The sequence below is a fragment of the Oryctolagus cuniculus genome, chromosome 13, assembly GCF_051225735.1.
Source record: "Oryctolagus cuniculus isolate XC-2025 breed Fujian yellow rabbit chromosome 13, ASM5122573v1, whole genome shotgun sequence".
Taxonomy (NCBI): Eukaryota; Metazoa; Chordata; class Mammalia; order Lagomorpha; family Leporidae; genus Oryctolagus; species Oryctolagus cuniculus.
The window spans coordinates 98,636,510-98,662,664 of NC_142879.1; the positions used below are offsets into that span (position 1 = coordinate 98,636,510).

Below are 26,155 nucleotides of genomic sequence, written 5' to 3' on the forward strand. Positions count from 1 at the left end.
GATGTAATCCCATTTGTTAATTTTGTCCTTGATTGCTTGTGTTTCTGGGGATTATTCCAAGAAGTCTTTGCCTATACTAATGTCTTGCAGAGTTTCCCCAGTGAGCTATAGTAATTTGATGGTATCAGATCATAGATTTAGGTCTTTGATCCATTTTGAGTGGATTTTTGTGTAAGCTGTAAGGTAGAGGTATAATTTCATACTTCTGCCTGTGGAGATTCAGTTTTTCTGCACCACTTGTTGAAGAGACTGTCCTTGCTCCAGAGATTGGTTTTAGCAGCTTTATCAAAGATAATTTGGTTGTAAATGTGTGGATTCATTTGTGGAGTTTCCATTATGCTCCATTGGTCTATGCATCTGTTTTTTGCCAGTACCAGGCTGTTTTGATTATAATGGCCTTGTAGTGTTTCTTGAAATCCGGTATTGTGATGCCACCAGCTTTGTTTTTTATGGCATAAGATTGCTTTAGCTATTTGGGGTCTCTTGTGTTTCTGTATGAATTTAAGCATCATAAGAAGAATGTCATTGGTATTTTGATTAGAACCACATTGAATCTATAAATAGCTTTTGGTAGGATGGACATTTTGATGATATTGATTCTTCCAATCCATGAACACAGAATATTTTATGCATTTTTTTGTGTCTTCTTCTACTTTTTTCTTTAATGTTCTTAATTTTCATCATACAGATATTTAATTCTTTTTGCAGCTATTGTGAACAGGATTGATCTTAAAACTTTTTTTCTCAGCCATGGCATTGCCTCTGTATACAAAGGTTATTGATTTTTATGTGTTGATTTTATATCCTGTCGCTTTACCAAACTCCTCTATAAGTTCCAATAGTCTCAGTGGAGTCTTTTGGATTCCCCTATAATAAAATCATGTCATCTGCAAATAGATAGTTTGACTTTCTCCTTCCCAATTTGTATCCCTTTGATTTCTTTTTCTTGCCTAATAGCTCTGGCTAAAACTTCAAGGACTATATTAAATAGCAATGGTGAGAGTGGGCATCCTTGTCTGGTTCCGAATCTTAGGGAAAATGCTTCCAGCTTTTCCACATTCAATAGGATGCTGGCCATGGGTTTGTCATAAATTGCCTTGATTGTGTTGAAGAATGTTCCTTGTTTACCCAGTTTGCTTAAAGTTTTCATCATGAAAGGATGTTGTGTGTTTTTTTAAGAGATTTATTTATTTATTTGAAAGTCAGAATTACACAGAGAGAGAAGGAGATGCAGAGAGAGAGAGAGAGAGAGAGGTCTTCCATCCTCTGGATCACTCTCTAATTGGCCACAATGGCCAGAGCTATACTAATCCAAAGCCAGGAGCCAGGAACCTCCTCCAGGTCTCCCATACAGTTGCAGAGGCCCAAGGACTTGGGCCATCTTCCACTGCTTTCCCAGGCCATAGCAGAGAGCTGGATTGGAAGTGGAGCAATCAGGATTGAATGGGTGCCCATATGGGATGATGGCACTGCAGGCAGCAGCTTTACCAGCTATGCCACAGCACCAGCCCCCGGATGTTATTTTTTATCAAATGCTTTCTCTGTATCCATTGAGATAACCATATGATTTCTTCAGTTTGTTAATGTGATGTATCACGTTGATTGATTTGTGAATATTGAACGATCCCTGCATACTAGAGATAAATCCCACTTGGTCTGTGTGAATGATCTTTCTGATGTGTTGTTGGATTCAATTAGCTAATATTTTGTTGAGGATTTTTCAACTATGTTCATCCAGAATATTGGTATATAGGTCTCTTCACTTTTGTATCTTTTTCTGGGTTGGGAATTAAGGTGATGCTGGCTTCATAGAAGGAGTTTGGGAGGATTCCCTCTCATTCAATTGTTTTGAGTAGCTTAAAATGAATTGGAATTAGTTCTCCTTTAAATTTCTGGTAGAATTCATTAGTGAAGTTGACAGAACAAGGGCTTTTCTTTGTTGGGAGGGTCTTTATTACTGACTCAATTTCCATCCTGGTTATTGGTCTGTTTAGGTTTTCTATGTCTTTACGGCTCAAGTTAGGTAGGTTGCATGTGTTCAGGAATCTATCCATTTCTTCTGGATTTTCTGATTTGTTAGCATACAGCTCTTTGTAATAATTCCTGATGATTCTTTTTATTTCTGTGATGTCTGTTATACTTCCTTTTTTATCTCTGATTTTTTTTTATTTTAGTCTTCCTCTCTTTTTTTGGTTAGTTGGGACAGTGGTATTTCAATTTTGTTTATTTTTTTCAAAAAAAAAGCTCATAATTTTGCTAATCTTTTATATTGTTTTTTGGTTTCAATTTGTTGATTTCTTCTCTAATTTTAATTATTTCTTTTCTTCTACTGGTTTTAAGTTTGGTTTGCTATTGTTTTTCTAGGTCCTTGAGATACATTGATAGCTCATTTATTTGATGCCTTTCTAATTTCTTGGTGTAGACACCAATTGCTATAAACTTTCCTCTTTTTTTTAAAAATTTGACAGGTAGAGTTATAGACAGTGAGAGAGAGAGAGAGACAGAGAAAAAGGTCTTCCTTCCCTTGGTTCACTCCCCAAAGGGCCGCTATAGCCAGTGCTGTGCCGATCCAAAGCCAGGAGCCAGGTTCTTATTCCTGGTCTCCCATGTGGGTGTAGGGGCCTAAGCACTTGGGCCATCCTCCAGTGGCCTCCTGGGCCACAGCAGAAAGCTGGACTGGAAGAGGGGCAGCCAGGACTAGAACCTGGCACCCATATGGGATGCTGGTGCTACAGGTAGAGGATTAACCAAGTGAGCCATGGCGCCGGCCCCAAACTTTCCCTTAACACTGCTTTTTCTGTATCCCGTAAGTTTTGATATGTTTCGTTGTCATCTTCATTTGCCTCTAGAAATTTTTTGATTTATCTTTTGATTTCTTCTATGACCCACTGTTCATTCAGAAGTATGTTGTTCAGTCTCCATGTGTTTGCATATGTTCTAGAGATTCTTGAGTTGTTGATTTCCAGCTTCATTCCATGCAGTCTGAGAAGATGCATGATATGATTTTAATTCTTTTGAATTTACTGAGACTTGTTTTATGGCCTAGCATGTGGTCGATCCTAGAGAAAGTTCCATGCACTGTTAAGAAGAATGTGTATTCTGCAACTGTAGGATGAAAACTTCTGTAGATATATGTTAGATCCATTTGATCTATATTGTCAATTAATTCTGTTATTTCCTTGCTGATTTTCTGTCTGGTTGATCTTCCCATCTCTGAAAATGGATATTTTCAAATATGTATCTAATTTGAAAAGCAGGGCAAGAGTCGGGTGTCTTTCATATGCTGGTTCACTTTCCATTTACCTACAGGAGCTGGATGCCCAATCCAGGTCTTCAATGTGGATGGCAAGGACCCAAGTACTTGAGCCATCATCTGCTGCTTCTCAGGGTACGTATCAACAGGAAGCTGAATTGTAAGCAGTATGGGGACTAGTACCCAGGGACTCCAACAGAGGATTCAGGTATCTCAACCACTGTGCCAGATGACTGCCCCAGATCCCACTTGTTAATATTGAGAATTTAGATTCAATGTATGTGGGCTAGCGGTGTGGCATTGCAGTTTAAACTGCTGTCTGTAATGCCAGCATCCCATAGGCACCAGTTCCAGTCCCAGCTGCTCCATTTATGATCCAGCTCTCTGCTGATGTGCCTGGAAAAGCAGCAGAAGAAGAACCAAGTGCTTGGGCCCCTGTACCCATGTGAGAGACCCAGAGGAAACTCCTGGCTTATGGCTTTGGCCTGGCCCAGCTTTGGCAGTTGTAGCCACTTGGAGAGTGAACCAGCTGGTGGAAGACATCTACCTTCCACCCTTCCTCCCTCCCTCTCTCTCTCTAATTTTTTTTCAAATAAATTAATCTTTAAAAAAAGAGTCCACTTTTATTAAAAAAAGATTCAATGTATGAATTTTGAGGGACACATTAAGACCATAGCACAGCATTCAGAAGAAAGTACATGATATAAATTGATATGGAAATGTTTATTATATCTTAAGAAAAAAATTCACCAAGCAGTATATGCAGTATGTACATAATAGCATTCTGTTTACTAAATTACAAATGTAAAAGTACAGAAAAGATCTGGAAGGATAGACATCAATCAGTTTTTAGTTTCTGAGAAGTTCTATTTAAGGGAGTAACTTTATTTTCGTGTGTGTACAATTAGCATTTAATAATGACTATGAATTACTATTATAATTTAACACAAATAGAAAAATCACAAATGTTAGCAAGACTATGGAGTAATTTGAACCCTCATGAACTGCTGCTTCGAATGAGAAATGGGATGGCCTCTTTTATTTTATTTTTTTTTATTTTGAAGTCAACATGATTTTATTTCATCACAATAGATTTTGACTTCACAGTGGTGCTTATGACATCACAATTGATTAGGACATTATAGTGTTAGGCTTTTGATATCACACTGGTGGTTTGCTACATTCCAATAAATTATAACATCAAAGAGGTCTTTTTTTTTTTTTTTTTTGACAGGCAGAGTGGACAGTGAGAGAGAGAGACAGAGAGAAAGGTCTTCCTTTTGCCGTTGGTTCACCCTCCAATGGCTGCCGCGGCCGGCACGCTGCGGCCAGCACACCACGCTGATCCGATGACAGGAGCCAGGTACTTATCCTGGTCTCCCATGGGGTGCAGGGCCCAAGCACTTGGGCCATCCTCCACTGCACTCCCTGGCCACAGCAGAGAGCTGGCCTGGAAGAGGGGCAACCGGGACAGAATCCAGCGCCCCGACTGGGACTAGAACCCGGTGTGCCGGCACCGCAAGGTGGAGGATTAGCCTATTGAGCCACGGCACCTGCCAATCAAAGAGGTCTTTACATCACAAATCGTCATGACATAACAATGGTAGCATAATGATATCACAATGGATTTTTACAACATCACAATAGACTTTGAGATAACAATCATTTTTAAGATGATGTCACAATTAATTTTACAATCATAATGGTTGTTTATGAGATGACAACTGATTATGACATAATTATGGTTGCTTATGACAACAAAATGATTTTATAACATCACAATTAACTATGAAATCACAGTGGTTATTTATGACATCACAATAGATTATGGTATAACAATTTAATGAGTGCATGATTGATTATGACATCACAATTTAAATATATGACACAGTGGGGAATTATGAGATCACAGTATTTTTTTATGTCATCAAAATAATTATTGTGACATCAAAATTGTGATGTCACAGTAGTAGCTTCATGATATCACAATGATTTTTTTAATATTCTTTTTTTTTTTTTTTTTTTGACAGGCAGAGTGGACAGTGAGAGAGAGAGAAAGGTCTTCCTTTGCCGTTGGTTCACCCTCCAATGGCCACCGCGGCCGGCACGCTGCGGCCGGCGCACCATGCTGATCCGAAGCCAGGAGCCAGGTACTTATCCTGGTCTCCCATGGGGTGCAGGGCCCAAGCACTTGGGCCATCCTCCACTGCACTCCCTGGCCACAGCAGAGAGCTGGCCTGGAAGAGGGGCAACTGGGACAGAATCCGGCGCCCCAACCGGGACTAGAACCTGGTGTGCCGGTGCCGCAAGGCGGAGGATTATCCTAGTGAGCTGCGGCGCCGGCTCACAATGATTTTTAGCTTATAATGTTGGATTATGAAATCACAATGGTTTCATGATAACATAATTCTATATAATAATTATTCTGGCTCTAAAACATATTGTCCATGTAACAATGGGCTACTTCTTTTGTGTGTCTATGATAAACTAAAGGTAAACATACATGATTCAGTTATAATTGCTATACCAAATGCCCAACCATATCCCATTTCCACTTATTTTCCCTGATTATCTGCTTTTCTCTTTAGCATTCTCTAATATTAATGTTTGTTAATTATATTAAATCATAGTTGTTACTAATAGTAAGTATGTCCTTATTTAACATGCTTGTTGTCCATCTCTCCATTGACTAGAATGAAAATTCCACAAAAAGATGGACTTTGTTCATTGGTCTATCGTTAGGACTTAGAATGGTGCATGGCAACACGCTGGCACTGAGTCTCTATTGGTTAAGAGAATGAGGCCATCATACAGTGACTTAAGAGGAGATAGAGTCTATATGCTACCAGACTTGTGCTGATACTACAGGCAAAGGGGCTTAACTGAATAACCCAGTTTTATTGTCATTTTAAAAATAAGTTACATTTCCTTCTATCTCAGAGCCTTACCATATACTCTGTGTTCAGAAATCTGTTCTCATCTCTGCCCAAATCCAGTCTCATCCTTCAAAGCCTCGACAGCCTATCACCTCTTCCTGGGTACTCTTGCTCTCCAGACTTGCTAAGACTTCGGCTTTTTACTTTTACGGCCCCTGAATTCTTAATGACACTCATTACAATTATCATTCAGTAACTAGTAAGTTATTTAGTCAGTTTTTGTACATCTTTCATTCCGTTGTCTCTAGAAACTAGTGCAGAATCTCATACATATGGTTGCTGAAATGATGGTACTGAAGGGAATAGCAAATGAATACAGTGACCCCACATTTGAAGCTTGTGCATTGGAAGAGATGTGGAATATGCACATAAACAGCCATCCTCCATGCATGTGGATGATGAGGCCAAGAGCAAACTTTTCACTTACATTGTTGGCTGTGTTGAAGTGGATGATCTCGTTGGCCATGATCCTAATGTGAGAGTTTGTAATGAGAGTGGCCACTTTAAAGTACAATGAGGAGAGAAAAACAAGGACAATCAGAATAATTCAGAGAACCCTGCTTTTCTTATTTTTCTCAATGGAAAAGACCTCTTATAAATTTATTAAATAAATCATGGAGGCCAGCGCCGCGGCTCATTAGGTAATCCTCCGCCTGCGGCGCCGGCACCCCGGGTTCTAGTCCCAGTCGGGGCGCCAGATTCTGTCCCGGTTGCTCCTCTTCCAGTCCAGCTCTCTGCTGTGGCCCGGGAAGGCAGTGGAAGATGGCCCAAGTGCTTGGGCCCTGCACCTGCATGGGAGACCAAGAGGAAGCACCTGGCTCCTGGTTTTGGATTGGCGCAGCGCGCCAGCCATAGCAGCCATTTGAGGGGTGAACCAACAGAAGGAAGACCTCTCTCTCTCTCTCTCTCTCTCTCACTGTCTAACTCTGCCTGTCAAAATAAATAAATAAATAAATAAATAAATAAATAAATCATGGAAGCTCTGCTGTTACTAGTTTTGTGGCTCTGAAGTTTTCTTTGATAATGGACTTATTACTCATGGCTGGTAGTTTGCTCAGAGCTACAAAGAAAGAAAAATGTTAACCATTTATTAGCATCAAGACACTGAAATTCAAGAGGAGGTCACATATCTGGAAACCAGGAGAAATAATCTGCAGTAAGTGTTGAGACAACCTAAGTAAATGGGGCAGTGTAGTAATAAAAGCTCCAAGAGTTTTTGAAAGCCCTGGAAAGGGGCCAAACGTCTTCTTTAGTCAGTGATGAACACACAACAACCCCCTATTGCAGGAGTCTCTTGAAGCAATTATAGATACTTAATCAAGAAAAATAAATGACCTACAATCTAGTTTTGGTGAAATCTAGAGTGAGATGAATCTGATCCTCAAAGTAGCAAGCACACAGCAAATTCGCACTCTGTGCAGAGTCTATACTGAAAACCCAATATGTACTGCTTAATCCCTCAGAGGCTTTGCAGGTTAGGGACTACCATCAACCCATATTGTATGTGGTAGCACTGAGATTCTTTTTAACAATTCATTTCTTGAAAGGCAGAGTTACGTGATGCAGAGACAGTGAGAGGAGAGAGAGAGAGAGGGAGAGAGAGAGAATCTTCTATCTGCTGGTTCACTTCCAAAATGGCTGAAACAGCCAGGGTTGGGCTGATCTGAAGCCAAGAGCCAGGAGCTTCTTTTGGGTCTCTGATGTGGGTGTTGCGGCCAAGTACTTGGGCCATATTCCACTACTTTTCCAGGGGATGGCCTCTTTTAAAGACAGTCTTGTGCTCCCTCAAAAAAATTAAGCATAGAATTAACATATAATCCAGCAATTCCACCTCTAGGGTGCATATCCAGAAGGATTGGAAACAGGGTCTTTAGATACTTAGACACTGAGTTTCCAAACATCATTATTTGTAATAGCTGAAATTAGGTGCAACCTAAGTGCTCACTGATAGATGAACAGATGAACAACACAAAAGTATAAGCATACAACAGGCTGGTGTCCAGCCCTCAACAGGAAGAAATCTGGACACATGGATGAACCTTGAGGACAGTACGCTCAGTGAACTAAAACAATTACAGGACAAATACTGTAGGAATTCACTTATATAAGAGACTTACAACAGTTTAATTCATGGGGACAAAGTAGAAGATTGTTACCAGGAACTGGGAGGCATGAGGAGGTAGGCGAGAAATGAGGAGATAGTGTTTAATGGATCAAGAATCTCCATTTTGCAAGATGAAAATGTAGGGAGAGGGATGATAGTGATGGTTGTACAGCAGTGCAAACGTACTTAATGCTACAGAATGTACACGTAAAAGTGGCTAAGATCGTAAATTCTGGGCTGTGCATATTTTATCACAACAGCAAAAACTTAAAAGAATAGCCAATGGAAATAAAAGTGATGGATCTTCATTGTAAAATGAACGCAAACACTATGAAAGTGTATCAAGTCAGAATCAAGATGTTCTGGTCCTCCTAAGTCTTCCCTCCCATAATTCACTGGCAGATGAGATCAACCCAAAGTTAATCCTGTCAGGTTTTCTCGTGTGTTCACATGCATGTAGACACACACACACACACACAATTTTTTGTTTTACAGAAAAATGAGGTTGTATTATATACTATGTGTCTATTTGTGTTCATTTCCTGATATACCATAGGTATTTTCTTCCTGTCTCAGACTAAGTGTCCATTTAAATTATTTTCTGAACAAGTCACTAGTCAGGCCTCAATCTCAAGGTGTCCTTCTTGGAGAGACTAGTGTTGTGTCCAACACATAATAGGTAGTGTGGTATGCTGAATCAGTGGGAAACATGTCCTTGGAGGCAAAATGAAAACCCTGCTGTATGTTTAAAAGCTTCTTTACAAGTTAGTCACTCTTAGGGGCAGGCAATGTTGTAGGTTAAGGCACTACTTGGCCTGCCCACATCCCACACTGGAATGCCTGCGATGCAGTCCCACCTCTGCTTCTGATCCAGCTGCCTGCTAATGCACCTGCGAAACGTGGAAGATGGCCCAAGTACTTGGGTTCCTGACACCCACTTGAGAGAGAGCCCCAGGTGGAGTTCCTGGCTCCTGGCTTTGCCCTGGTCTAGCCCTAGCTATTGGCATTTAGGGAGTGAACCAACAGATGGAAGATCTCTCTCCATGTCTTTCTCTCTCCCTCTGCCACTGTCTTTTAAATAAATAAACTGTTTGATAAAGTTACTTAAGACATGTCCGGCACCGCCACTCACTAGGCTAATCCTCCGACTGCAGCGCTGGCACCCCGGGTTCTAGTCCCGGTTGGGGTGCCGGTTCTGTCCCGGTTGCTCCTCTTCCAGTCCAGCTCTCTGCTGTGGCCCAGGAAGGCAGTGGAGGATGGCCCAAGTGCTTGGGCCCTGCACCCGCATGGGAGACCAAGAGGAGGCATCTGGCTCCTGGCTTCAGATAGGTGCAGCGCGCCAGCCGTGGTGGCTATTTGGGGGGTGAACCAATGGAAAAGGAAGACCTTTCTCTCTCTCTCTCTCTCTCTCTCTCTCTAACTCTGCCTGTAAAAAAAAAAAATGTTACTTAAGACAGATGGTTCATAAGCACCGCATTTAGATATTTAGATTCTCGACATAAAAATCAAACCTTATTCTGGAAGGATTCATTTCCCTTGGGGACCCCGCCCCCACCTGCCAAGGCTCCCTTTTGTTGATCAGTGGCTATGCAGAGAGGGTAGCCTAGGGAACTGAAACCTGGAAATCCTCACTCTCTTGCGGGTCTGGGTGCTGAGAGAGTTTTCAACTTTGGAAAAACTACTGTATTTCCATTTTTCTGCCTTGGATGGATAATAGCAACTCTTTCTGAGGAGCTTCCCAGTGCACAGCTGAGAGCCTCGCACACTGCATTTCGTGTCTTTGTCCACCTGGCTCCTTCCTGTCCCTGCATTTCTTCTCCACTCCTGTGTCTCTTCTTTTCTTTCTTTTTTTAAATTTATTTATTTGACAGATAGAATTAGACAATGAGGGAGAGAGACAGAGAGAAAGGTCTTCCTTCCGTGGTTCACCCCCCCAAATGGTGGCTACGGCTGGTGCTGTGCCAATCCGAAGCCAGGAGCCAGGTGCTTCCTCCTGATCTCCCTTGCAGGTGCAGGGCCCAAGGACTTGGCCATCCTCCACTGCCTTCCCGGGCCACAGCAGAGAGCTGGGCTGGAAGAGGAGCAACCGGGACTAGAACTTGGGATGCTGGCGCCACAGCTGGAGGATTAACCAAGTGAGCCACGGCGCCGGTCCTGTGTCTCTTCTTGTCTCCTTCTCTGTCTCCTCTCAGGCCTCTGACAGGAGGTGGTCCCAGGGGTCTTCAGGTGTTTATTACAGGTGAGGATGCATGGTCAGAATCAGAGTGTGCTCATCCCCGGCTGGCCCTCTGCCTGCTGGAGCCAGAGCCTTCACCCTCCCAGCTTCGCCTGGGGCTGCTCCTTCCCCTCTGGCTTCTGGCCTGGGCTCAGCATTGGAGAGAAGTGGAAGGGAAGGGGGCAGGACATTCGCTTTCACTTCCTCGGCTAAAGCACAGCTGTCAGTGGAGGGGGGGGGCCTCCCTTAAAGCTACAGCTCTCATGCTTCTCTCTCATCCCACTACTGTGTGTGTATATGTGTGTGTGTGTGTGCCTGCCTGCCTGCCTATCTGACTCCACTACCTCTTGCCTCTTTAGGCCCAGGATGGCTACAGGTCTCTCTATTTTTTTCCAAAGAAATCTTTTATATAATGAGTACAAATTTCGTAAGTACAACTTTAGGAATATAGTGATTCTTTCCACCATACCCACCCTCCCTCTCCCACTTCTACCCCAACTCCTCTTCCTTCTCGCATTCACAGTTCCATTTCCTATTAAGGAAAAAACAAAACAAAGCAAAACTGTTCCTCAACAGTCAAGAGGAACAGTGTTCAACTCATTGTTTCTTTGTCAAAGTATCAATTTCACATCTACAGATTTCCTTTTAGGTGCTCTACTAGGTATCACAGATCAGGGAGAACATATGGTATTTGTCCTGTTGGGACTGGCTTATTTCACTAAGAATGATGTTTTCCAGATTCATCCATTTAGTTGCAAATGACCAGATTTCTTTCATTTTTTTTTTTTTTACCACTGTATAGTATTCCATAGAGTACATATCCCATAATTTCTTTATCCAGTCTTCAGTTGATGGGCATTTAGGTTGATTCCATGTCTTAGCTGTTGTGAATTAAGCTGCAGTAAACATGGAGGTGCAGATAACTCTTTTATTTGTTGATTTCATTTCCCTTGGGTAAATTCCCAGGAATGGGTCATACGGTGGGTCTATATTCAGATTTCTGAGGTATCTCCAAACTGATTTCCATAGTGGTTTTACCGGTATACATTCCCACCAACTGTGGATTAGGATACCTTTTCCCCCACATCCTCACCAGCATTTGTTGTTTGTTGATTTCTGTATGAAAGCCATTCTTACTGGAGTGAGATGAAACCTCATGGTGGTTTTGATTTGCATTTCCCTGATTGCTAGTGATTCTGAGCATTTTTTCATGTGTCTGTTGGCCATTTGGATTTCCTCTCTTGAGAAGTGTCTGTTTAAGTCCTTTGCCCATTTCTTAACTGGGTCGTTTTGTGTTGTAGATTTTCTTGATTTTATATATTCTGGTTATTAGTCCTTTATCAGTTGCATTTTTTGCAAATAATTTCTCCCATTTTATTGGTTGCCTGTTCACTTTACTGACTGTTCCTTTTGCAGTACAGAAGCTTCTCAATTTGATGTAATCCCATTTGTTAATTTTGGCTTTCATCGCCTATGCCTCTGGAGTCATTTCCAAGAAAGCTTTGCCCATACAAATGTCTTGCAGGGTTTCCCCAATGCTCTCTAATAATTTGATGGTATCATCATCCATTTTGAATGGATTCTTGTGTAAGGTTTAAGATAGGGATCCTGCTTCATACTTCTGCATGTGGAAATCCAGTTTTCCCAACACCATTTGTTGAAGAGACTGTCCTTGCTCCAGGGATTGGTTTTAGCTCCTTGCTCAAATATAAGTTGGTTGTAGATGCTTGGATTGATTTCTGGTGTTTCTATTCTGTTCCATTGGTCTATCCATCTGCTTTTGTAACAGTACCAGGCTGTTTTGATTATAAATGCCTTGTAGTATGTCTTGAAATCTGGCATTGTGATTCTTCCGGCTTTGTTTTTGTTTTATAAGATTGCTTTAGCTATTCAAGGTCTCCTGTGTTTCCATATAAATTTCAGTATCATTTTGTCTACAAATGAGAAGAATGTCTTTGGTATTTTGATTGGTATAGCATTCATTCAGCCTGTCTGTGTCTTTTAACTGGAGAGTTGAGGCTATTTACATTCAAGGTGACTAATGATAAGTAATGACTTTGCCCTACCATTTTTCCATAAATATTCCCATTTTTTACTTTGGATTTCCTTTGTATTTTTCCTGGGAGATTTACTTTCTTTACCATCTTCTGTAGTGATGACCATGTTTCTGTGTGTAGCACATTCTTAAGCATCTTCTGAAGGGCTGGACAGGTGGTGACAAATTCTTTCAGTTTGTTTGTCATGGGAGGTCTTTATTTCACCTTCACTCAAAAATGAGAGCTTTGCAGGGTATAGTATACAGGGTTGACAGGTTTTTTTTTTTTGCTGTTGTTTTGTTTTTGTTTGTTTGTTTGTTTGTTTTTTGGACAGGCAGAGTAGACAGTGAGAGAGACAGAGAGAAAGGTCTTCCTTTGCCATTGGTTCAGCCTCCAATGGCCGCCGCGGCCAGTGCACTGCTGCCGGCGCACCGCGCTGATCCGATGGCAGGAGCCAGGAGCCAGATGCTTTTCCTGGTCTCCCATGGGGTGCAGGGCCCAAGCACCTGGGCCATCCTCCACTGCACTCCCTGGCCACAACAGAGAGCTGGCCTGGAAGAGGGGCAACCAGGACAGAATCCGGCGCCCCAACCAGGACTAGAACCCCGTGTGCCAGCGCCGCAAGGTGGAGGATTAGCCTAGTGAGCCGCAGCACCGGCCTGACAGTTTTTTTTTTTTCTTAAGACTTGTAATATACCTTGCCATTCTTTCCTAGCCTATAGGATTTCTGATGAGAAGTCAGCTGTGAGTCTAATTGGAGATTGTCTAAAAGTAATCTGGCGTTTCTCTCGTGCACATTTTAGAATCTTTATGCTTTACTGTAGAGAGTTTGATTATAATGTGTTGTGATGAAGATCTTTTCTGCTCATGTCTATTAGGGGTTCTATGTTCTTCCTGTACTTGGATGTCCCTTTCCATCTCCAAATTGGGGAAATTTTCTGTTATTATTTCACTAAAAAGGCCTTCTAATCCTTTCTCTTTTTCCATGCCTTCAGAAACTCCTAGAACCTGTATGTTTGGCTGTTTGATAGTATCCTGTAGATTCCCAACAGTGTTTTTTAGTTTTCTAATTTCTTCTTCTTGTGTTTGGTCTGACTGTATTATTTCCTGTGCTTTGTCTTATAAATTGGATATTCTTTCTTCTGCTTCATCGATTCTGTTGTTAAGGCTTTCCACTGCATTTTTTATTTGTTCTGTTGAATTCTTCATTTCCAAGATTTCGTTTTCTTTCATGTCATGTATGGATTTCATTAGTTACTGATTACTTCTGAGTAATCCTATGATCAATTTTTCGAATTCCATTTCTTGCATTTCTTCAATCTCATCATCTTCTCAATCTTGTATTGAGGTGTTGTGTTCTTTTGGGCATGTCATTTTGTCTTCCTTATTCTTGTTTCTTGAATTGGTGTGTTTGTTATTCAGTATTTGTGGAGATACTCATTGGTTTTTCTTTGTTTTTTCCACTGTGGCAGCTTTTATCTTTGGAATACATCTGAGTGCATTAGTGGTGTCTGCTTTCAGGGAATATCTATAGGTGTGTTGTGAGTGAGGCCAGGGAGTTGTGTTCAGTGCTCCAGGGTGAAGGGTGTATCTGAGGTGACACACCCAAGTTTGGTGTGGTAAATGTTCTTCTTTTTTTTTTTTAATCAGAGGGGAGGTTTCTTTTTGTCTATAGGCGTAGACTCGGTTGAGCTCCTCTCCTCAAAAAATACCACTGCCTGGGCACTAGACTCAGTGAGTCTATTATTTGTCCACTCTGCCACAAGGACCACACAAAGCTGTCTGTGCAGTCCTCAGTGAAGCTCAGGTTCCCCAGCAGTGTCCCTCACCAGGTAACCAGGGAGCCCTGATCATGTGGAGCCTCCCACAGTGACTGCCCAGAGTCCCAGCCACACCCTGAGTCCTCCCTTGCAGCCTCAGTGTTTTCACGGTTCCAGCACACAAGCCTCCCACAGTCACAAGCACCCAGCCCCTGTCTGTTCTCCCCACCAGACTCAGGAGTCTCCGCTTGGCTGGTTGCTGGGTGCGGCCATGAGCTGGCGCCGCTGCTCTTATGTATGTCCAAAATGGTGTCTGCTCTCTGTTAGCTTGTTACAGGATCCTTTGCAGGGTGATCCGGGAGAGAGAAAACATGCCCCCTTTGTTTTTTCTCCTCTAGTTTGGTGGGTACACTATCCCACACCGGGCTCCAAGCCAGGTTCCCTCTAGGCTCTTCCTGTATCTTTTTTACCAGTGACTTGAGTTGCTGCTGTCTGGTCTCACCCCACTCTCTAAGGCTGGTGCAGAGGCTCTCGGCTGCTGGGGTCCAGTGTTGTGCGTGTCCTCGCCCTCACATAGGTCCACTCTGTTCCTCCAATTTGTGTAGTTTCCTCTGCTGTTTTCTCCCTCTTTCCTGAGACTGTACTCTCTACTTTTTAAAAAAATATCTTCTCCTAGACTCAGTCAGCAAGCTCCCTCCCTCCTCCGCGATGTTAATCCAGTTCCACAGCTCTATTTTTTGCCACTCCTTATCTCACTGCTCCTGGTTTGCCACCCTCAACACCACACCCTAAGCCGGCCACCTGCTACTCCTTCACCTGGGTGGGATGCCCACATTTTACAAGAACCCTGATGGTCAACCACCTGTCCACAGGTTACAAAGCTACCTGTACAGGGTGGCCTGCAGGGCAAGATTTGCTTGGATGGGTTAGCGGAGGGAGCTCCTAGGAGCAGGTCCTCGGGGAGAGACAGAGATGAACACTGAACCAAGGCCTCCCAGAGCTGTCAGTCTCCAGCCCTCTCAGCAGCTGGAAACTCAGGGCATCTGAGTACCCCTCCTTGCATGTGATCTGCAATCACCTCTCAGCATGCATGTGAAAGTCTGGCCTCTTGGGTTGAGCCTATAACCCATGTTCCCCTTGGTACTACCATTTCTCTGAGCAAATGCAAAGTCTAGCAAACTTCTTAGCAAATTCGGCAGTATACCTACTACAAGTTGGTGACTGTTTCCTCTGTTGTGAGCACTTTCAAAAGATGATTTTTTTTTTCCTGGTAGTGCTGTGGTGTAGGGGGTAAAGCTGCTGCCTGCAGCACCAGCATCCCATATGGGTGCCGGTTCAAGCCCAGGCTGCTCCACTTCTAATGCAGCTCCCTGCTACTGGCCTGGGAAAGCTGTGGAAGATGGTTCAAATCCTTGGGCCCCTGCACCCACATGGGAAACCCAAAAGAAACTCCTGGCTCCTGGCTTCTAATCGGCCCCGCTCCAGCTGTTGCAGCCATTTGGGGAGTGAACCAGCAGATGGAAGTCCTCTCTCTCTGCCTCTACCTCTCTGTAAGTCTGGCTTTCAAATAAATAAACAAATCTTAAAAAAAAAAAGATTATTTTTCCTAACGTTTCACCCATGTATATGTGCTGTGTTCATCCAGGCTTATTAGAGCATTTGTAGTGGAGGAACAGTCATAATGATGACAGACAAGCCTCAAAACTGCTTGAAAACAGCCGTCTTCCACCAATAGGAAAGGTTGTCAACTTGGGATAAAACTACGCAAGAGTCTACTGTCCAGCCCCGGGGCACATCAGAACCTTGATCAAGCAGTTATTTGACAGTTATTGAACTGAGCTGTGATGGGCCCATCCCTGGATGCTGCCCAGTAAATTTAGAAGCCAATATAAATTATGTACTTAGTACTCATTTTCTCTGCCCCAGGACAAACGTCTGGTTGTTTTATTTTTTTTTTTCTTTAGAAAAGTGATTAAGTTTTTCCCGAGTGGGTTTCAAGTCTGGTATTTTGTAATTGACTTGCTATATCCGATTCTTGGATGTACCTGCTGCCTCTGCTATGTCTGGGCTCCTTGTGGGGTCTTTGCGTGTGTCAGCCGCCTGCAGCCCAGAATCCTCATTGAAGCACAGCTCTCAGCTGTGTCCAGACCACAGAGGACACCCTGAGGAATGCCAGGTGCTTCATCCCCTAAGCAGAAGCCGGGGTGAGCATACAGCTCAGGGAGAAGCAGACAGAGACTCTGCCCCATAGCCTGACTCCAGGCTTGTGGGAAAAGACACAGGCATCCTTCCACAAGAGAACCCTGTGTGGCCCTTCTTTTGCTTTGGTATCCCCCATAGAATTCTTACCACCACAGCAATGGATCCCTGATGGCAAACCTCTGAAGCAGAGACGTAGGACTGAGTTAATTTCCTGTGTGACAGCTTAGCAACCATCATGTTTCTATAACTTCATTTCAGCGCAGGTCACGCAGGTTTTGTTGCTCTTTATCTGACACTGAGATAATGGAGGGATATCTTCGCCCATTAGACATAACCAATTTGAGTGATGGTTTCACTGTCTTGGAATTGGGGTATCTTGCCCTTTGGCCTTATGCCATCCTGGGACACTCCCCTGTACCTTTTCTCAGAGGTCTTAGGAGCATGATTGCACTCTCTTCTTTCCCCCTCATCTCTCCCGCTATGTCTTCCTCTTCCACCAATAAGCTGCCCACGTAGAAATGGACACAGTCATGAGCATAATTGAGCTTTTCCACAAGCCCAAAAAACCCCAGCAGTAGGTACCTGTTTTTATAGCATAACACAGTTTGTTTGCACCGTCTCTTCCTTACAGAGTGAGTGTTTGATACTGGTACTAGGGACGCAGGAGTGGACTATGTAGGGCAGGCATTTTCCTCAGCAGTTACAGGACCACCCAGAAGTGCTATGAGAGTGTTTTTCAGAGACCAAAAGGTTGAGTGAGGAGATAGAAGAAAATCAAGCTGTCAGTCATAGTCAGAATACATATACTTTAGGTAGTAGCCAACATGATTAGCCTGGACACTTACACTAAGGGACCAAGAGAGATCCCACAGGAGAAGTGTCCTTGTTATGAGATAAGGCTATCCAGAGAGCTGACAGGGAAGGCCGAGCAGGGGATGGGGGACTCCATGGTCAGCTGAGGAGGACGAGGCCTCAGCCGGATGGGGTAGCTCTATAGTAACTTCCCCTGGGAAGTCCTGTACAAAGTGGCCGAAGCCTGTGCCACCCATTAGCCACCTTGGTGGTACTCCTGTCCTCCTCAGGACCAAGAACGTCCATCACCATATGGGCCATTTAACCACTTTGAGTCCCTGCATCCAACATCATTGGGATCAGCAATTAAAGCCAAGAATCCTAATGCACATCAAATATAATTTGCAATCTTCATTCTTTTAAGTGGAACGATAAAGAACTGGCAAGTAGCGCCACGGCTCACTTGGCTAATCCTCTGCCTGTGGTGCCGGCACCCCAGGTTCTAGTCCTGGTTGGGACACCGGGTACTTGTCCCGGTTGCTCCTCTTCCAGTCCAGCTCTCTGTTGTGGCCTGGGAGGGCAGTGGAGGATGGCCCAAGTGCTTGGGCTCCTGCACCCACATGGGAGACCAGGAGGAAGCACCTGGCTCCTGGTTTAGGATCGGCACAGTGCCAGCCATAGCGGCCATTAGGGGAGTGAACCAATGGAAGGAAGACCTTTCTCTCAGTCTGTCACTGTCTATAACTCTCTCTCTGTCTCTTTCTCTCACTGTCTAACTCTGCCTTGTCTCAAAAAAAAAAAAAAAAACTGGCAAGTTCTCTCTCTCTTCCTCTCTTTCTGTAATTCTGTCTTTCAAAAATAAATATATAAATCCTTAAAAAAAAAAAAGGAGGAGATGGCTTTGTCATGTAGCAGATAAAGTTGCTGCTCGTGGCACTGGCATCCCATATGGGCACTGGTTTGTGTCCTGGCTGCTCCACTTCTGGTCAGCTCCCTGCTAGTCTGCTAGTGGCCTAGGAAAAGCAGCAGAAGATGGCCCAAGTGCTTGGGACCCTGCACCCACATAGGGGACCCAAAAGAAATTTCTGGCTCCTGGCTTCAGCCTGGCCCAGCCCTGGCTATTGAGGCCATTTGGGGAGTGAACCAACAGATGTAAGATCTCTCTCTCTCATTCCCTCTCTCTCTCTTCCTCTCTGTGCAACTCTGACTTTCAAATAAATAAATAAATCTTAAAAAAAAAAAAAAGAAATGGGCAATTTTTTTCTCCAAAGGTCCAGATAAACTTTTTGGCTTTTTAGGTGGTATAATCTGTGTTGCACTTATTTAACTCTGCCATTGTCATGCAAAATAGCCATGGTAATACATCAATTAATGATATGGTTATGTTCCAATAAAACTTTATTTACAGAAATGGGTGGCAGGCCAGATCTGTGTCAGGTTTGCTGATGCCTTGGTGAATCTATTAGTAATTTAACAGCTACTTGTTCCACAGTGTTTCACTGAGTTTTGAAGAAACAAAGCTTCCATTCTGCCAGCAGATGACATCTCTGGTGTTTTGGTTTAGGCTTTCGGGTTTTTTGTTTGTTTAGTTGCTTAGTTCTTTTTTTTTTTTTTTTTTAAGATTTGTTCATTTTATTTGAAAGGTAGAGTTACAGAGAGGGAGGGCGGGGGAAGAGAGAGACAGATCTTCCACCCACTGATTCACATCCCAAATGGCTGCAACAGCCAGGGCAAGGCCAAGCTGAGCCAGGATCCTGAAACTCCATCAGGGCCTCCCACATCGGTGCAGTGGCCCAGACACTTAGACCGTCTTCTACTGTTTGCCCAGGTACTTTAGCAGGGAGCTGGGTGGGAAGTGGAGCAGCCAGGACTCGAACCAGTGCCCATATGAAGTGCTGCTGTTTCAGGCAGTGGCCTAACCTGCAATACCACTGCACCTGCCCCTGCTTAATTCTTCCTGTACCCCACATCTGACCTGTCAGCAAATCCTGTTGACCTTGACTGTGAATGAAGAGCCTGCAGTCTTCCCAAGAGTCTTCCCCCCACTCCCATCCCCCTTGCCTGCATTCCTGTGGTGGCTCCTGCTGGGTTCCACCCAGCGACCACAGGCTCCTTTCCAAATATGAATCAGCTCCTGTCACTTGAGGCTAAGGTTGTCAACTTCCACCCAGGGCATCTCACTCAGCTGTAAGCCAATACCCTCTGGGGATCAACCTCCCCACCCCCATACCAGCCTTGCTGTGGCCTGTCCTGGACCTTGAGCTGCAATGACTGACAGTTTTCATTCCCCTGCCTTGGTGTGTGCTGGTCCTTGGGTGAAAACATGTCTCCACTGGCTATGAGATCTCCACCCTTATTTCTTTCTCCGTCACCAGAGACCTTGCCTGCCACCCTAGGGGAGCAATCCCACCCTGTCTTTATTGCTCATGGACATCATCATTAACAGGCTTCCATCTTTTGTGTTTGCACCCACAGCCAAGTACTAGTCTGCTAGGGCTGCTGGGAGGCTTACACACAGGAATTCGCAGTCCCTGGAAGTCCAAGGTCACGGCATTGGCAAGGTTGGTTCCTTCTGAGGCTGTGAGGTAGGATCTGTTCCCTGTGTGTCTCCCAGCTTCTGATGAGCTGGTAGCAGTCTTTAACACTCCTTGGTTTAAAGACTCAATGTGTCTATCTCTGCCTCCATCTTCATGTGACATTCTCTGTGTGACTGGGTCTAAATTCCTCCTTTTGTGGGGACATCAGTCTTGTTGGATTAGGCCACTCTTCTCCAGTATGACCTCATCCAAACTAAACACATCTGCAGTGCCCTGTTTCCAATTAAAGTCACACTCAGAGGTACTAGGGAATGAATTTGATATGGGACCCGATTCAATTTATAGCATTCCCCAGCCTGGAAGTCCACATGAGTGCAGGGGCCCAAGGACTTCTACCATCATCTGCTACCTACCCAAATGCATTAGCAGAAACCTGGATTGGAAGTGAGACTTGAACCAGTGCTCCTAAATGGAATGCCAGTGTCTTAAGTGGTGGCTTAATCTACCATGTCACAACAGTGGTCCCCTTCTGATCTTTAACCCATGTAAGTGCAAATCCCATGGGGTCAGGGATTTCATATGACTTATTCTCGATCCGCATAACTGGAAGAATGTGTGGTACACCATAGGCATCAGTGAATATTTGTTGAATAAATGAACTCTTCATTCTCATAATTCCTCTGTTTTTTGTACTTGTTTAGTTAAATGGCATAAATGCAACAGTGAAGTACACTGACCTGAGCAGATTTGGGAGCCAACAGAACCAATCATAAGTGTTCGGTGAGCTGGTGAGCAGGGCGAGCTTGACCCCTGGTCTCCAGAGCTGTGGGTGAGTGCCAGCCAGGAAGCCTTGCAGAGGATCAGAGAGCAGGCTTAGCTGAAGAAGCTGGCCACGTGGAGGCTGGATGCAAAGGCGCAGTGTAGATGTCGCTTTCATCTTGCTGCATGCCCTTGCTGGGTGAAGAAGGTTACAAATAGGGGAGGGAGGACAGCGCACGGAAGCTGTGCTTAGAGAACCACAGCTGTCTGCGGTTATCTTCAGTTGTGCCTTTGATCAGCTTTGAGGCAGAAAGAGACTTAACGCTGAATGAGAGGTTAGATTTTTCATTTGAATTTTGCATTTCAAACCCACTGCAGGCTTGGAGGATGAACATTATGGTAAGTCCGGGGAATGGCTGGAGTCCAGAATGGCTGGGGCGGGTCTGATTGCTGAGGGTGGAGGTGATAAAGGTGAGAAGAGGGGGCAAGGTGGACCAGGACCAGTCACGGGCATTCCGTCAGCAGCTGTCGCGTGTTCGGGAACATGAGCTTGCTGCTAACAAGCGGATGGGCTTGACCACTGTATCCGTCACCTGTAGATGGTTGGGAGCAGGGGGAGACAGGTGCCTGAAGGAAGAATGGGGAGCTTGCCAGCGCATGAAGGAGAGCATGGCACACTCAACTGAGAATCTGAGACCAGCTTGATAAACAGGCTGTTTACAAAGATGACCGGACAGAGCAGCAGCTTGGGGTGAAGAAAGAGCAGAGTCTGGGAGCAGAGGGGGAGCACAGGTGAATCTGGAGAGATCTGCATGCCAAGAGCTGTGATCTTTGGTGGACAGAGACAAACCTCGGCCTCCTAGCGGAGAGCAAGCCCAAGAGCGGCCTCCCCCTCCTTCCTCTGAGACGTGCAGGGACTGGTTGGTCCTGTCCTGGTGGGCTAACATCCAGGGGCACAAGCAGGAGAGGAAGAGTAGAGTGAATATTTAGGAGTCAACTGAAATGGAAGTCATGGGCAGATGAGTTGCTGAGGGTTTGAGTTGCTGAGGAACAGAGTCAGGCGGAGACGCAGGAGGTGGTTGGACGCAGGACTCTGCACCTGCTGGAAGAGTTCAGGCTGAGAATCTAGATATGAACCCATGCTACTGCCTATGTGTAAGGTAAAAGCGAGATGTCACAGTTTCAAGAATAAAATGTAGAGAAACATGTAATCATTTAATGGTTAGGGCAGTAGGACTCTGAGAGAGAAAAACCTAAGACGTGGGTTAGAAATCAGAAGGGGCCACTGTTGTAACATGATGGATTAATCCCACACACACACTGGCATCCCATATAGGAGCACCTGTTCAAGTCCCGCTTCCAATCCAGCTTCCTGCTAATGGACTGGGGTAGATAGCAGATGATGGCCCCTGCCACTCACGTGGAGTTCCAGGATCCTGGCTTCAGCCTAGCCCAGCCCTGGCTGCTGTAGCCATCTGGGAAATGAATCAACAGGTGGAAAATCTTTCTGCCTGTCTCTCCCCCACCCCTCTGTCATTCTGCCTTTCAAATAGATAAATCAATAGTATATTTTTGAAAGATTTATTTATTTATTTGAGAGGCAGAGAAAGAGAGAGATCTTCCACCTGCTGTTCACTCCTCAAATGGCAGCAATGGCCAGGGCTGGGCCAGGCCTAAACCAGGGACATCATCCTGGTCTCCCACATGGATGTCAGGGGCCCTAGTACCTAGGTCATCTTCTACTACCTTTGCAGGTACATTAGCAGGGAGCTGGATCAGAAGTGGAGCAGCCAGGACTCAAACTGGCACTCCGTTCTGGGATGCAGGAATCACAAGCAGCAGCGTAACTCACTGCACCACAATGCCAGTGCAATAGTATTAAACATTGCACAGAGGTAAAGGGAACCAGGACTAATGATGCCAAGGCTTGGCAGTGACCCGAGTGGGAACTCAGGAGGGGAAAAGATAAAAATAGAAGCAGCCAAGTGTAGACGACTTTGATCAGCACCAATCTCAGATCCCAACCAGCCGTAGTCAGCTTCTCAATTGCCTAATGGCAGTGAACAATCCAAGGCTCTTTTTTTAAAAAAAAATTTTAATTTTTATTTTACTTGAAGGACAGAGAGACAGATAGATAGAGATCTTCCATATGCTAGTTTATTCCCCAAGTGTCTGCAATAGCCAGGGCTAGGTCAAAGCCAAAGCCTAAATTTAATTGAATCCCAGAATGCAATTGGGTTTCCCACATGGGTGACAGGGACCCAAGTATATGAGCCATCATCTGTGTTCTCTCAGCCTGTGCATTTTAAGGAAGCTGGATGGAAAGCAAAGTAGCCAGGAATTGGACCTGACACTCTTATATGGCTGCAGGCATCCCAAGTACCCACATAATCACTGTACCACCTGCGCACCTCAATCCAAGGCTCTAAATTATGAAGGAAGGAGGGAAGGAAGGGAAGGAGGGAGGGAGGAAGTAAGGAAGACCAGTTCAACCCATCTAAAAGGACAAAGCTAGCTGGCGCCGCAGCTCAATAGGCTAATCCTCCACCTGTGTCGCCGGCACACCGGGTTCTAGTCCCGGTCGGGGCGCCGGATTCTGTCCCGGTTGCCTTCCTTCCAGGCCAGCTCTCTGCTGTGGCCAGGGAGTGCAGTGGAGGATGGCCCAAGTCCTTGGGCCCTGCACCCCACGGGAGACCTGGATAAGTACCTGGCTCCTGCCATCAGATCGGCGTGGTGCACCGGCCGCGGTGGCCATTGGAAGGTGAACCAACGGCAAAAAGGAAGACCTTTCTCTCTGTCTCTCTCTCTCTCACTGTCCACTCTGCCTGTCAAAAAAAAAAAAAAAAAAAAAAAGGACAAAAGGACAAAGCTGAGTTCAGGTTTGTGAATTCTGTCCCCCCACCCCCACCCCCCCAAAAAAGGGAAAACACACATATACATGTTAGACTTGTTTGGTTGGAGCATTTGGAGCTTTTTATTTAAGGCCATAATTGAGTGTGATCAGTCAAGTCTGCCTGGACATCTGCTCTTGGAGTCTCAGTGTTTGAGAGCTAAGCCTTTAGACGGCTGGTGAAACAAGAGGACCAGAAAAGCAAAGGATTCACGAGCGTGTGGCCAAAGGAAGTACTGTGCACGTGACTCCTTTTAGACTTGTTCCTTGAATGGAGTGGAGGTGGGGGATCCCTTGGACATTCTTCCTCCTCAAGCTCAACAGCCCTGGTCTGCCCACCGTCGACTGTGAGCCTTATTGCTGTTGGGATGTCTTTACCCTCCTTGGAACATACGCTGGAAATCTACAGTCCTGCCTTATTCTTCCTCTTCTACATCCTGCACTACTTCTGTGGACCATAACTACCATTTCTTCTCTTTCTTCTTCTTCTTCTTCTTTTTTTTTAAGATTTAGTTTATTTATTTGAAAGACAGAGTTAGAAAAAGAGAGAATCTTCCATCTGCTGGTTCACTCCCCAGATGGCTGCAACAGTCAGGGCTGAGCCAGACCCAAGCAAGGACCCAGCAGCTTCTTCTGAGTCTCCCATGTGGGTGGCAGGGCCCCAAGCAGTTGGGCCATCTTTCCACTGCTTTCCTAGGCCATTATCAGGGAGCTGGATTGGAAGTAGAGTAGCCGGGACTCAAACCGGTGCCCATGTGGGATGCTGGTGTCACAGGCGGCAGCTTAACCTGCTATGCCACAGTGTCAGTATCCCATTTCTTCTCTTGAAACATCCTTAAAGGAATCCCTTTCTTTCTGTTCCTCTTGTCTCCTGGCTAGATTCCTCCAGAAAACCCCTCCTGGCTCACCCTTGTGCGCTGGCTTCTTATTCTGATTTACTGTGTACACCAGTGGCAGAGACATTGTCCAAACGGCCTTGCTCTTCTTTGCTTGCTCTCTCGGTGAAAAAACAGAAGCTTTCTTTTCGTTTCAGAAGCTTCTTGTTTCATCCTGCCCGGCGTGCAAGATTTTCTAGTAAACCTCCATCCACCAAGGCTTTCCAGACTGTGCAAGGCAGGGTTTGTTTTCACTCTGTTCCTTTCCTTAGGTCATCCTCTGTGCTTGTTTCACTTGTCTCTGTCTTGCACCCCAGGATTTCTGCCTTCCACGTGTAGTTGGATCTTGTATCTCCTGAAGCCCTGATGAGTTACTTAGCCTGATATTGGCCTGTCTTCTGCCTGACATTCCTTTTACAACACCTGGCAGCTCACCGTTCCTTAACTGTTTTCGTACATTGGTTTGTCTCCCCAGAAAGATGGATAGCTCTCTGATATTAGTGATCACATATCACGTCTTTCTTATTTATCACAATGCTATGTGCCTACACGTTAGTATTTGCTTCATTTGTTTTGAGGTGGATGGTTCTGAGTGGGATTTTTTCCTAAGTCACCACACATATCAGTTAGTCTGGATGGTTGGGGGCAGATGTCCTTCAATAATTACGGCCCTGCTTAATTTGCATTTTCTACCTTTTTAAAGTCTACAACATGAATAAATCCCAAATGAAGCCAGCCAAAGTGTTGGTTGAAACCATCTTGTAGGCAAATCAACGTTTGCTTTCATTTTTATTTTTTAATGTCTTTTAAATGAAATTCCCTACATTGCATTGAGACGTTCAACAGAAGGAACACTTGGAAAATCACGACAGGACAACCTAGACAACAACAGATTCTTCAATATGGAAAAATGAGCCCAGGAATCCAGGAGATCCTCCTAGGCAGGGCTCTGAAAATTCTGATATGTGATTCAAAATATTGTTCCTACTTCCTTCAGGTCCCACCCTGGACAGAGGTACAGTTCTGTAAACTTTAAAACCCAATAAAAGTATTCTTCAGACTCAAAAACGTTTCAAGTCCCATGTAATTGTTGCCTAAGACAGGAGCAAACAGACTTGTACAGCCAGGTAGCTTTTCAAGATCAAGGAGCGTGATTTGGACTCAGTCACCATGTGACCACGAAGCAGTGAGTCAGAACCAAACACAGAAGACTGTTGGAGGGAGGAGGCAGGTTTTTAAAAACCATGATCAAATATTTGCAGACTTAAGTGCCGTGGGCCCATCTCTCTGCTAGAAGCCGTGGAAGTCCAAACAGCCCGTTAATTCCTGGTTAATTCCCAGAGGAAGTTACCTTTTCTGGAGACATTTTGAATAATGTTCACCAAATGTTAATAGGGTTCATTTCTGTATAGTGCAATTTGGGATGAGATTACTTTTTTAAAATGTTGCTTTTCACATGCAAGTGTTAAATGTGCATGTGTCACTTTTTGAAATGCGTGTGTATTACTTTAAAAAAAACTGACAAACTTCTTACCTTAAAATTCTGTAAGATATAGAGGGTTTTTTTTTAAAAAAAAGCAGACTTTAAATTATGAGGAAATATTCTGGCTTTTTATTTATCCTTAAAATTTGAGCAGGCCACATATTGAAGTTTTCATCTCCATTTCTTGTCGCTTAAAGGATATAAGAATGTGGGTAAAGAATGACTCTCTTATTTCATGGGCTCTGAGATGGCTATACCTATAAGGCATGCTATTATCTTACAAATCACAAATAAAGGGAAAATGCTGCCAATT

At 44.4% G+C, this 26,155-nt stretch overlaps 1 long non-coding RNA gene across 7 annotated transcripts in view; it reads left to right on the forward strand.

Annotated features, from left to right (window-relative positions):
* The window catches only part of LOC127488133 (uncharacterized), a 36,106-nt gene extending 30,253 nt beyond the window's left edge, over window positions 1–5,853 (forward strand). For 4 of the 7 annotated variants that reach the window (XR_016219200.1, XR_016219205.1, XR_016219202.1 and 1 more), the window contains 2 exons: window positions 3,310–3,388; window positions 3,585–3,810. This is a non-coding gene — a long non-coding RNA (uncharacterized LOC127488133). Of the gene's footprint in view, window positions 1–3,309; window positions 3,389–3,584; window positions 3,811–5,283 lie in introns of those variants that run through there. The other 3 variants (XR_016219201.1, XR_016219204.1, XR_016219206.1) reach the window with 1 other exon arrangement.
* The last annotated feature ends 20,302 nt before the right edge of the window (window positions 5,854–26,155 follow it).